This window comes from Lactuca virosa, chromosome 7, assembly GCF_052849685.1.
Source record: "Lactuca virosa cultivar CGN04683 chromosome 7, Lactuca_virosa_CGN04683_v6, whole genome shotgun sequence".
Lineage (NCBI taxonomy): Eukaryota > Viridiplantae > Streptophyta > Magnoliopsida > Asterales > Asteraceae > Lactuca > Lactuca virosa.
The window spans coordinates 146,812,021-146,823,938 of NC_136432.1; positions in this window are offsets into that span (position 1 = coordinate 146,812,021).

An 11,918-nucleotide genomic window follows, 5' to 3' on the forward strand; every position below is an offset into this window, starting at 1 on the left:
TTTTGTTTCTCAAAAACTCTTAACTTGAGTTTGATGTTTTAATCCTTAAAATCGATTTTTGCACTAAGATCATGAACATGCAACCTTGTTTATCATACATGCATGGTGTTAAAACACATCCATCATGTTTTAAAAACCATTTTAACAAAAAGAAAACAAGTTTGAAGAAGATGAAGAAGGAGAGAGTGTAAGAAAAGAGCAAAACTTGAAGGAAAAGTGAAGTAGAAATCGATTTTACCTTCAAGAATACCACAAGATGATGAAGATTTCGAGTTTGAGGAGTGTTCTTGGGTTTGTTTTCTGGAAAATTTCTTGGTTCTTAGAGGGAGTAAGAGAGAATGGAGTGGTGTTTGGAGAGAAAAAGTAGAGAGAAGGTAGAGAGAGTTTTCTAGAGAGAGAAAGAAGAGAGATGTGTGTGTGTTGGAGAATGAGAGTGTGAGAGAGATATGGGGAGAGAGGGATCCGATTTTAGGGGAGGAGAGGCTCTCTCTCTCTCTTGTTTCTTTTATAAAAATTCAAATCTTTTATAAAAATATCCAACTTTTTATAAAATGTGCACCTTAACCTAGTTTTTATGCATAAAACTCTTGATTTTTGACTTATAAATCAAGGGTAAATGTTAATAACTAAATCTTTATTTTTCATTGAATTGTATTTCATAATAATTATTATGATAAGATAATATTATAAGGTTCATAATTGTTTTTTATAGGATTTTTAAGGTTAAAGTTTATAAATATGAATTTTTAGGGCTTTTAGGGCTTTGGAGTTTAATAAACTTTGAATATCAAAATAAATAGAATATTTGAGACTTTAAATTATCTTATGGTATTATAACTCTTTTATAGTTATAAATAATGTTTGTAATTTATTTTTATCGGTTTATTGGCATTCTATGTAGTGATTCCGAGATTCAAGCGAAATTGAGGAATCGAGTATACTAGTCCTAGTCTTCAACTTTGACTTAAGTTCCTACGAGACTCAGACCTAATTTATACCACTAGGTCAAGTGCATGATGTGTGTATATGATTCATAAAAAGGTGTTCGATTCAAAGAGCGACCCGAATATGGATAATCACTACAGTTAAGTAGTTGTAGAATTCACATATTAGTGTGAAATCTAAGTACACCATCCATTGTTTCTATCTGTTTCCAAGTTTCTACTAGGTTATAACTTAGCTTCTAATTACTAAGTCTAATATGTGTTGTGCCTATATGTGCAACTAATTCTAGTCAAATCTAGAACCGACTCGAATTTTGACGGTTGTCACACATTGCCTCCATGATCACAACCAAAATGAAGGATGGTGAACCCATCACGTCCCACTTGCAGAAGATGCAGAGATTCATGGACCGATTGCTTAAATTGAATGTCAATTTTGATGAAGAGTTGGTCGTAGATATTATTCCACACTCTTTACCTTCTTATTATGATCAGTTTCGTATGACTTATCATATGAACAAGATGGGGGTCACTCTTAGCAAGCTTCAAGGCCTTCTTAGGACTGCAGATATCAACCTGAAAGGCAAGTGGGTTGTGTCTATTCCTACTACTACTTATGCCCCTGTTCTGGCAATCGGACATGGGAAGGGAAAGAAGAGGAAGGCTCCCTCCAAGAGCCGCAAGGGAAAGTCTCTTGATGGATCCTCTTCAAGTGGCACCAAGGTTGGTTCTGTTAATCCATCTTCCAATCCGAAGGAAGCAGAGTGCTTCCACTATCATGATAAAGGGCACTGGAAACGAAGCTGCCCCAAGTACTTGCAGGACATTAAGGATGGGAAGATCAAACCCTCCTTTGCAGGTATTTACACTATTCAATATAATAAGTCATCACATGCTTATTCTTGGGTCGTTTATACAAGTTGTGGTATTCATATTTGTTTTGATTTGCAGGGACTAAAAAGAAGTAGGGATGTGGAGCATGGGAAGATAAACTTAATCATGGGAAATAGGAAACTGTCGCCTGTGACCAAGATTGGAGTTTATTCTTCATTGCTTAGTAATGGTATAAATTTAGATTTGAATAATTGTTGTTTCTCGGCCGATATGGCGAGAAATGTTATTTCCTTTCACAGTTTGTATAAACAAGGTTTTACCTTTTCTTTTAGTAATGAAAATGGTGGTATTTATGCTTATTGTAATGGTGTATTTTATTTTGAAGCATTACCTTGCAATGGTATATATGAAACTGTGATGGTTGTAGATAACTTAGGAAATAATGTGTTGAATATTGATTCTTCCAATGAATTGGATAGGGCATGATTGTGGCATTGTCGTCTTGGACATGTCAACAAGAAGCGCATAGCCCAACTCCGAAAGGATGGAGTTTTGGAGTCATTCGACTTAAAGTCGGATGACACTTGCGAATCTTGTTTACTTGGAAAGATGACCAAGTCACACTTCACTAGTACTTGTGAAAGGGGTGAAGGTTTGTTGGATCTCGTACACACTGATGTGTGTGGACCGTTCAGAAGCGCCACAAGGGATGCTAACCGCTTCTATGTGACTTTTATTGATGATTACAGTAGATATGGCTATATTTACTTAATCAAGCATAAGTCAGAAACCTTTGAAAAGTTCAAAGAGTTTAAGAAAGAAGGGGAGAATCAATTGGGCAGGAAGATAAAGATGATGCAATCCGATCGAGGAGGACAGTATCTTAGTATCGAGTTCCTTGACTATCTTAAGGAATGTGGAATTGTTTAACAATTGACACCACCTAGGACACCACAGCTTAATGGTGTGTCTGAGAGACGCAATAAAACCTTGCAAGACATGGTTCGTTCCATGATGAGTCGAGCTTCGTTACCTATCTCATTCTTGGGGTATGCCTTAGAGACTGCCACCCATATCCTTAATCTAGTCCCTAACAAAAAGGTTTCCAAAACACCTCACGAGATGTGTACAGGGAAAGTTCCCACATTAGACCACATAAAAGTTTGGGGTTACGAGGCTTTTATGAGAAAAGAAACTCATGACAAGCTCGAACCTCGGAGTGAGCGATGTATTTTCATCGGCTACCTACATAAATCCTTTGGATATCTCTTCTACAGACCGAGTGACAATGTTGTCTTTGCTGCGAGGAGAGGAGTATTTCGTGAGAGAGAACTCATAGGCTAACGAAACAGTGGGAGGAAAATTCACCTTGAAGAGCTTGAAGAGTCAAGCAGTGAAGAAACCTCAAACACTAGCAATCAACCTGAGGAGGAAACTCCAGTTGATCCAATTGACGAGTCCTTACCTCTGAGGCGTTCCAGTAGAGTTAGAAATACACCTGAGTTTTATGGTTTCCATATACTACTGAAGGTGATACATTTATCAGTGATAGCACACTGGTAAATTTGGATAAACCTAACAACTAAAAGGAAGTAATGGCAGGCCCCGAGTCTACAAAATGGAAAGAGACTATGGACAACGAGATTCAATCCATGTATGACAATCAAGTTTGGAACTTGGTTGATAATGCACCGGGTCGTAAGACAGACGGGTGCAAATGGATCTTTAAAAAGAAGACCGACATGGATGGGAAAGTACACACATATAAAGCGCGACTGGTTGCGAAGGGCTTTACTCAAACTCCGGGAGTTGATTATGATGAGCCCTTCTTACCAGTTGCGAAGATTAAATCTATGAGGGTTATGCTAGCCATAACTGCATTTCATAACTATGAAATATGGCGAATAGATGTCAAAACCGTTTTCCTTAATGGAAAGTTAGCTGAAGATGTTTATATGAGTCAGCCAGAGGGTTTTGTCAATGCAAAGTACCCTAATAGAGTGTGTAAGCTTGAGAAATCCATATATGGATTGAAACAAGCATCTCGCAGATGGAATCTTTGTTTTGATGAGAAAGTCAAAGAGTTTTGATTTTTGAGAAACGAGGATGAGTCCTGTGTATATGTCAAAGCTAGTGGGAGTATAGTTAGTTTTCTGGTATTGTATGTAGATGACATACTACTCATAGGAAATGACATCCCAACCTTGCAGGAGGTCAAGTCCTGGCTTGGGAAGTGTTTCGCTATGAAGGACGTCGGAGAAGCTGCCTATATCCAAGGGATAAGGATATTGAGAAACCGAAGTAAAAGAATAGTAGGACTTAGTCAAAGTACTTACTTGGACAAGGTGTTGAAACGTTTCATCATGGACAATTCGAAGAAAGGTACCTATCCAAGGCAATACCAAACTGAGTAAGACTCAGAGTCCGAGTACAGAGGCTGAAATAGCATAAATGAGTCATATACCATATGCTTCCGCAGTTGGTTCGATCATGTATGATATAACTTGTACTCGCCCAGATGTGGCCTTTGCTTTGAGCATGGTCAACAAATATCAAGGGAATCCTGGTAAAGCTCATTGGACTGCTGTTAAGAACATTCTTAAGTACTTGCGGAGGACTAAGGACTGGGTCCTTACCCTTGGTGGGAGTGATGACTTGAGAATGACAGGGTATAGTGACGCCAGCTTCCAAACCGACAGAGTTAATTTCCGCTCTCAGTCGGGTTGGGTGTTTACCCTGAATGGAGGAGCAGTAACGTGGAAAAGTTCCAAGCAGGAGACTGTAGTTAATTCAACGTGCAAATCAGAGTACATAGCAGCAAGCTAAGCATCGAAGGAGGCGATATGGTTGAAAAACTTCATCGGAGACCTTGGAGTAATTCCATCCATATAGGAGCCTGTGGAAATTTTCTGCGATAATGAAGGGGTGGTTGCCTTAACCAAGGAACCGAGAGATCATGGTAGATCCAGGCATATCGACAGAAAGTACCACTTCATAAGACATCAAGTAGAAGAAGGGCACCTCGTGGTAAAGGGGATATCATCATAGGACAACCCAGCAGACCCCCATACAAAGGGACTGACTATGGTTAAGCACTTCCAGCATGCGAGGGGCATTGGGCTAAAGGACGATATTAGTTTTAGTAATTAAATAAATCGAAACTTGTAATAGCTAAATTGTAATTGACATTTGATGAATGAATAAAAGGAGTTTTATCTATAAGTAAAGTTACTGTCATGTGTCAATTATTACTATTGTTTCACTTTGCATGTTTTGACTTCCAGAATAATAAAATTATTATTATTATTATTATTCAAACTATCCACATTCGATCATACGTTGGAAGTAAGTATGCAATAAGACTGTCATGAGTTGGCTTGTAGGTTGTCTAAGGAGTTAGACATAGCAAAAGTGTGCTACATCATTCATGAGTGCTCCTCAAATAAGATTTAAGTATTGGATTCAACCCGCCCTCACCTGGATTACTTCATGAAATTTATCACGAGTAATTGTGAGACGATAATATCATATAATCTTCAAACCAAGATATATGAGTTGTTGGCTACGAGTTGGTTGTGCATTGATGGCATGGAAACGCATCAGTAACTTGATGTTATAAAATGTGTCGTTGTGCATGATTTGATGAGTAGTTAGTACAAGCATATAATGTCGAAGTTTAATAGTTCCTTTTATCCTAAGATGATTAAAAGCGATATCTTGGGCCCCTCGATGATATTGTTTTGACTTATGTGTCGGGCCCGGTCAGTACTAAATTGATGTGTTCAGTTATGTTCTCTTTCAGACGAATCGGAAATCGGGAAACAAATTGCACGACAATAAGTATGATTATGTTCCATGTGTTTGTCCGCATAGATATCTTGAGAACAGAGGAGTATATGATCCCTTATCTGAAGGACGCATCACTGACTATGTCAGAGTTCGACAGCGGCTTTTGAAAGCTTACGATTGCTAAGTCGGATCCTGAAGTGTATTAGCAGTAATAGTTATTAGACTTATCCAAGTGGGAGACAGTTGGATTTGGTGTCTAATCCCATAACTATAACTGGTATGTACTTGACCCGATTGTAGCATGGTCCTTTTGGGATGCCTTCACCAGTGCAATTTGATAGGATGGATTTTGAGAATAAGGTTATTTATGGTTTATAAATTTATTATAGTATAATATATTAATATGAAATTATTTAAATAGTATTGATCAAGAATTAATTTGGAATTAATTTTGTGTTCAAAAGAGACTAATTAAATATATGGGGATTGATTATGTAAATCAATAATTCTTGTAGTGTGGGCTAATGATCAATGATTATGGGCTAAACCAATAAGTTAATCCATGGATAGTCCATGGTGGTTAAACCCATGGAGTATAAGAATGTGGAAAGTCATGGAGCATTAGGGTTTACAAAGTGTAACCCTAGTATGTGAAACACTATAAATAGAACCCTCCATGAGCCAAAATTGGTTGCACCTTTTATTTAAGATAAGTAGCTTATTCTCTTAAATCATCCTCTTGCATATTGGTGTTTGTGAACCATTAGAGGCATCACACTTGAGGTGCTCAAGCTTTCAAAGGTCAAGAACTGCTAGTCCTTCTAAAAGGTATGTCATCTATCTAGATGTATTATTCATTTGGCAATTTGTATTCTGGTTAGGACAATGCTTTGGAAAAAATTGAAAATATGCATGTATAATAGAGAAAACATAGATCCAAATCATTTAGGGTTGCATGTCCACCATAGGAGTGTTATATTGCTCAAAACCCAACATGTTTATCGGTCCCTTCAGAACCACAACCCTTCCACGTGTCCCAGTTGTGGAAGTGTGTAGCCGATGATTCAGCGGTGATATCTCTGGATGACATTCAGGTGGATGAATGTCTGAATTACATAGACAAGCCGATTATGATTCTCGACAGGAAGACTAAGACTCTGCGCAACAAGGTGCTGAATTTGGTGAAGGTGCAATGGCAGCACCGTAAGGGCTCCGAGTGGACGTGGGAGCCAGAGGGAGATTTGTAACACTCGAATCCAAGCATTTTTGCTTTTAGTCCTTGAAACAATAATTTATTTTCGAAAAGGGTCCCCTCGTACGTTGGGCGTAAGTTTTGGTACGCTTAGCGTACATGCACACCTTAAATTAGGAATCTTAGCCTAGTATGCAGGGCGTATCAACATGTGTGTGACGCTTACTGGCTTGTGGACTCGTACGCCAAGCGTACGCAACATACGCCGAGTGTACACCCTTCAGTGAGCTTTTGGAGTTCGATTGGTATTGGACATTTGGGCTTTGGCGTGTTAAGGTGTAACATCCGGATTCCCAGGTATCTTATTTTAAGTATTTATAATGAATTTTAGAGAGGGACTCGGCGAGTAGGCGCTCATACTCGCCGAATGGGATCGCGCATTTCTGGTCTGATTTCATGAAGGACTCGACGAGTCGATGCGTAGACTCGGCGAGTCCGCGCTGTTAAGTGAAACCCTAATTCTCGGGGCCTGTGCCCTATTTAAAGGCCTTTATAGCCTCCATTGCGGCCACTTCACCCCTCAGAAACCCTAGAGAGAGAGAGAGAACGTTTGTGGTGCAAGACGAAGGTTAATTCACCATTTCTTGTGTGTTTTAGCAAAAGAGAAGTAGTTTCCAACAAGAGGAGGTTAAGGGAGTTGTGGATCCAAGGTTTTCAAGTTCAGATCTACACTATTGAGGTATCAAATCGAACTTCCCTTCTCTTTTGGGTTAAGATCCATGATTTAGGGTTTTCTATAAACCTTTTAAGGCTTGAAAGGTTGAGGTTATGGTCCCTTGCTGGGTTAGACCTCAGATCTGGACCCATAGAGGTCCAAAGAACCTTTCCCATTCTGCTTTATGCTTGTTCATGGAGGATTGGAGACTAGGTTGCCATTTCTAGAGTTATTTCTCCATTTATCACTTGATGTGGGTTGCATGCACGTAAAGGTTGCACCTTTACGTGACCTTTGAGCACTTGAAGGCCATATCTATAGTTTAGAGAAACAGATCTGACCTCAGAAGGTCATTTGAGAGTTGTTATGGGAGCAACTCGCCGAGTCCATAAGTGGACTCGACGAGTCGAGTCGGGGTTGCCCCGCGATTCGTAACAGGTGTAACCCGTCGAGTGGAAGGATGACTCGACGAGCCAGGAGAGGCTGAAAGGATTCAGAGGACCCGCATGGACTCGCCGAGTCGCCCTTGTGCACTCGACGAGTTGGGTCAAAGTTGATCGTTGACTTTCGTTGACTTTAGGGTTCTGGGCTAGACTGATTCAAGAGAGTTCAGGGAAGGGTAGAATGGCCTTCTACCCAATCTGTAGAGATGAGGCTATGAGAGAATATTGATCGGGAATGCTATTTGAATAATAGGAGGAGGCTAGGTCGGGACGTTAAGCACGAGAGTTTATCCGACTTCATTGAGGTGAGTCTTCTCACTATACTGTACCTGGAAGGGTACCTATGTGTGACCGGAAGGTCTTGTATGCTATGAGATGTATGTGCTATATGCAGTTATGTGATATGTATGTGCTATGTATGCTATGTATGGTATGGACCGGAAGGTCAAGATGATATGGACCGGAAGGTCAAGATGACATAGACCGAAAGGTCAAGAGGTTACGGACCGGAAGGTCGATACGGGTAGGACCGGAAGGTCTACCGGGATTCGGGACGGAAGTCCCCTAAGACACATGGATCGGAAGATCCTACAGAGTTAGGGCCTGGAAAGGCGTATGTGTGGTATGTGGTATTTTGGGGAACTCACTAAGCATTTATGCTTACAGATGTTGTGTTATCTGTTTCAGGTACTAGCGAGGATCACGGGAAGGTGTCGGCATGATCCGTACACACTTATAGAGTTTATGTTATTGAGATTCTGGGGACATGTTTTGTTATGACACAGTGATACATTATGTTTTGTGATTTTCATGCGATTGAAAGTATGATTTAAAAATGAAAAATTGTTTGAAAAATCACGTTGTTACAAGTTGGTATCAGAGCCTTGGTTTGAGGGATTCGGGTGCATCTTCGGATGAATCTGAACTCAAACTGAGGAATTGAGAAAGTTTTCATAAAATAAACAATTTTTCTAAAAGAGTAAAAGATTTTGAGAAAGGCAGAAGGAAGCAGGGCGTACGATCAGCCAACGCCTGAACGGTGATTTCCCAAAATACCCTTACATTATGTGTTATGAGATATGTTATGATATGATATGCATGCTAGAGTAGGATAGGTATTCATATTAGGACTAGAGTGGCCTGATTTGTGATGCCTTAGCCTAGGAAGGATTTTGCTGCTATGTGATGCTTGAGAGCGAGTAGGTAGCAGTGAGGAGCTGATGAGAGGTCTACCGAAGGGTAGCCTATGCCAGTGAGATATAGGGTACTTGTGATCTGGGATCCAAGGAGGAGGACTTAGGGTGAATACTGATGCGGTGTGGACGGTAGTATAGGGCCCGTACTACTGAAGACACCGGAGCATTGTGCACTCAAAGTAAGAATCCTTTGTGTACTAAGGAACAAGTAGGGTTGAGTTATCGAGTGCGAGTATGCTCGAGCGAGTCTCTGATATTTTTATGTTATATTTTCGAGACATCATGGTTGGGACATGATATGGGATTATTTAGTCATAGAAATCATTCATTATCTTATTAATTATTGTTGATTTTATATCATTTTATGGACAAAAGGTACTTAATTAGCTTAATATTTCAATTTCAGCAATAAAAGACATGCTCGGATGGAAAAGGAAGCGAAACTAGGGATTGGAAGCTTGGATCTTGGATTTTGAAGAAAGAAGGATGTTGCTGGACAGCTTGACCCCTCGTCAGTGTTTTGACCATATCTCATGAACCGTAACTCATATTGACGAGATTCAAATTGTTCTGAAAACTAGACACAATTTCGGACGACTTTCGTGTTTTGAGAAAATGCTGATTCCAAACGGACTCGGCGAGTAGGGTCGACTCCTCGGCGAGTCGTATCGAACTTTCGCGATTCTGGACGCGCTGACTTGCCGTACACGGGTTTTAAGTGACGGACTCGCCGAGTAGGTCACTGGACTGGCCGAGTAGCCTCTGTTTTGTGAAAATCTATATAAAGGGACTTTCAGATCGATAACCTAGCATATAGAGGAACCCTTGGAGGCTAAGATACGATTGAAAGCGTTGGTGAAGCTCTGGAAAGTGAAGAATCAACCCTACATTCGATTTTGAGGAGAATTAAGGCAAAATCAAGTTTACTCTTTACCTAATCTCTTGTTTGAACTATGTTTTTACCAACTGATTTCGTTTTTGAGTGTTTTACTGCCTTAATCATGAGCTAAAACCTTTTAGCTTCTGTTTGGGGAGACAATGTAGAAACTATGGTTTGATTAATGGTAGGATTGATTTAATATTGGTGATTTTGTTGATTCTAGCTTGTTAAAGAACCTTATGTGTGAATGATAACTATTTTTATGTTAATAGGAAGATAATTAAGCTGCATGAACATCTCTTAATTGTTAGCTCATATAATTTATGTGACCACTTTATTATATGACTAGGATTAGCGACTGTGAAACTAGAATTAATAGAAAAATAGGTAAATTCATGTGTGAGCTTGTGTGATGACCATCAACGAGAGGTTAACTAAAGGACCAATTTAGTTAGCTATTACAAGTCTTAATTTACCCGAATAAATAATCTAGTGAATTGAATTAAATTAGACAACTGGCCACTGTTTGAGTTAGTTTGTTCTCTAAGGATTAGTGCAGCGAACGTGAATCTAATCACCTGAATCGGTAGCCAATAGAAAAATCAATCCATTGCACTATTGCCATAATGTCAACCATAGGATCAATTGAGTTGAACTAAACAGAAGTTCCTTTCATTATTGAATTTAGTTGAATCTTTGCTTATCTAGTTTTTAGTTAATTAATCTAAGTATTAGTTAGTAAGTTTCTAGTCTTGTAAAACTAGAGAAAACCTTTTATCAACTTGTTTTATTTAGATAATATTAGCATTTATTTTAATTGTTTACCGTTCCCTGTGTTCGATACCGTACTTGCTTGAACTATATTACTAATCGATAGGTATACTGCCTTTCGTGTGTTTATTTTGTGTCTAAGTTAGTAGGATTAAAACTAGTTCGTTTCACACACATCAGGACACGTCACAGACCTGAGCCGAGTGGCGTGAGTGACGAGGAGCTTCGTCAGATGATCCACGATGAGGTGGCAGCGGCGATTCGAGCCGAGATTCCGGAAATGTTTGGGTCTATCAAGACCTCATTGATTGAGACTTTTGATGAGCGGTACGCAGCGGTGACTGAGGCTGCGGCTGCTGCAGCTACTGTAGTTGTGGCTGCTGCCAGGCCTCAGGGATGTGACTCGTTGTTGTTTCGGGAGTTCAGCAACACGAAGCCACCAGAGTTTGATGGGACGCAGGATCCGATCGCTGCGATGAGATGGATTTCTGATATCGAGGGATGCTTCTACACGTGTTCATGTCCGGAGCATCTGAGGGTACGGTTCGCGTTGAACCACCTTCGCTTGGGAGCGAAGGATTGGTGGAAGTTCGTGACGGCGAGCTTCACTCTTGCAGAGATTTCAGCGGTGACCTGGGAGAGGTTCACCACCATGTTCAGAGACGAGTATGTTCCCCCGGTGGAGAGGGAACGGTTGGTTCAGGAGTTCTTGACCCTCAAGCAGGGTACCGATTCGGTTACTGTGGTTACCAGGAAGTTTCATGAGAGGGCGATGTTCTGCCCTGAGCAGGTGTCTACTGAGCAGGCACGCATGAGCCAGTATTTGGGCGTTTTGAGGAGGGATATTGGGGAGTTCGTGTCGAACTCAACTTACTAGACATTTGCTGAGCTCCAGGAAAATGCCCGGAAGAGGGAGATTGAGTTGGAGACTCAGGCCAGGGAGGAGGCCGAGGCTCAGAGGATGGATCGGCGCCCGGCAAAGTCTAGCCGGCAGCCAAGCGGGCAAAGTCCGCTGATACGAGATCTGGAGGCCAGAAGGGTCGCACTTGTGGGAAGTGCGGCAAGGGACATGATGGGGTATGTCGATCGGGTGCTTGCTACAAATGTGGCAAGAAGGGGCATATCGCCAAGGATTGCCCCAAGGGATTTATGGT